This window comes from Lutjanus erythropterus, chromosome 8 (genome assembly GCF_056507025.1).
Source record: "Lutjanus erythropterus isolate fLutEry1 chromosome 8, fLutEry1.hap2, whole genome shotgun sequence".
NCBI lineage: Eukaryota > Metazoa > Chordata > Actinopteri > Lutjaniformes > Lutjanidae > Lutjanus > Lutjanus erythropterus.
The window spans coordinates 33,622,507-33,624,606 of record NC_139324.1 but is presented as its reverse complement, the minus strand read 5'-3'; the positions used below and the strand labels follow the sequence as shown (position 1 = coordinate 33,624,606).

At 42.7% G+C, this 2,100-nt stretch overlaps 1 pseudogene; it reads left to right on the top strand.

The window, feature by feature from the left end:
* The first annotated feature begins 855 nt into the window (after nucleotides 1-855).
* Nucleotides 856-2,100, top strand: LOC146323110 (uncharacterized; annotated as a pseudogene).

Here is a 2,100-nt window from a genome sequence, read left to right as displayed (position 1 = left end):
GAGAGCTAAAAAGCATATTTCAAAAATTTTTGAACTATTCTTTTACTTATAGCCGTCAATCAAGTAAGATTCAATTGATGTACTATCAAATAAAGATCCAAAATATAACAGATAAAAGATTATTTTTATGATGCTCCACGTTATCTGACATTTAAGTATATGTGTGTAATATGTACATCTTCATGTTTCATAGTTTATGTTAGTGACATGCCCCCCTTCAGAAGCTGAAAAAAGTTCCCCATGATTATTGTCAGGAATTAACAATAACTGAGGAAGCAACTGATAAAAAAAAAAAGATTCAAGTTGAATTTTAGTGGAATAAAGTTCAGCATGACAGCATCACAAACTCTAAACAGTTTACTGGATGAAGTGTGGGTGAAAACACTGTGGAATGAATGTGTTTTGTGAATATGGAAGAGTAAATGTTGCTGAGGCTTTAGCTAATGGGGATCCTATTAAACAAACAAACAAACAAACAAAAAAACAAGTGAATGTCGCCATACACTGTCTACATTCTGTTCACTTCAAAAAACACCACCTGGCAACACAATGATATATACAGAAGTTCACATGAAGCAAATGACTAACATATGCAGTCCTGTGCTGTTGTGTTCTACTGACACTTTTTTCAGGTGCGTCTGAGGAACATATGCTACACTGATGACATACCTTCATCTGTGGGTACAGATGTTTACATAATGACTGTACGTTCTGACTGCTCTGCCTAACAACTGTTCTGGTACATTTACGTTTGTCTCCCAGTTTCCTATAAGGTCCTCTTCGGCTCAGAGGACCCGAGCAGGCACACAGAGGCACAACTCGCTTTTTGATATTTTGTCTTTTCCAAATCCACCAATGGAAACTGAGTTTACTGATATGAGTGAGCCGGCTTTCTTACTGATCAACTTTCCTCTCATCCTCTTCAACCTCGCTGCAAACATCTTCTACGTGTGGTGCTTGATCCTCCCAGCGTGCAACGGGCGAAAGCTCAAGCAGCCTTTAAAGGTGCTGCTGGGATATCTTGTCTGGTGCTCAATCATTTATTTTGTCTCTTTGGCTGGAATCTATGGTGTGTTAAAGGAATGTAAAAACCTTGAGGTGTTTCTCGTGTCGGGGATGCTTTTCATGTGCTCCGTGCACAACAGCATGACGTGTTCTGTTTGGCTGAACTTCTACTACTACATCCACGTCGTTCCTTCGCAGCGAGCTCTTCTGATCTGGGTCAAGAGGAACATCAGGCTGTTCATCTACGTCGTTCTGCTTCTTGACTGGATGTTCTTTTTTATCCTTGGTGTCCTGACTTGTGTGAACGTGGTATTTCAAATCTCCAGTGAGTTTGCTTACATCAACGGTACATGGACTGAGCACCACAAGGATGGAATCTACGTCACAACCCAAGTTGGCATCTACATGGTCAAAGTTCCTGTCTTCAGCTGCTTGTGTGTGATGACATTTTCTTGCTTTTCCACGGCCCGCTACCTGCACGGACACATCAGAAGCGTGGCACAGGGCGGCCTCTCCGCGCCGAGGCTTCAGAGTCAGATCAGAGTCGCCATCACCGGGATCTCTCAAGGAGTGCTCTGCTTCTTCTACGCCACGTTCTACTTCTTCGATTCGTTTGCCACCGTGATCTCCCTCGATGACCTCAGCACGTGGGTCTTCTTCACGGTCACCTCGCTGTACCTATCAGGCACCACCGTCAACCTGGGCGTCGGTCAGGCTGTGTTCAGGCAAAGGGCGGCTCATGTCTGCAGGTCGCTCAGAGCACGGTGTGGTGTTGTTGGCATGGTAACAAATGATGTTGAAATCCACTCCATTCACTTGACATGAGGTGAAATAACAAATGCTGTAACTGTGACAAATGTGATTTAGATTATTGGGTGTATGACGTGGTAATGTTGCTTGAAATCATTTTTATACAGTTACGGTTTAATCTGATGACATACAGCCAAAGTTCTTCCACTTCTCTCCCAGGCCAAGACTGAAAAGCTACACATTTTTATCATTAGCAGACTTAATCGTTGCAACACCCTCTTCATGGTCTACCAAAAAAAGCCACAGATCATCTGCAACTTTTACAAAATTTAGCTGCTCATTTTC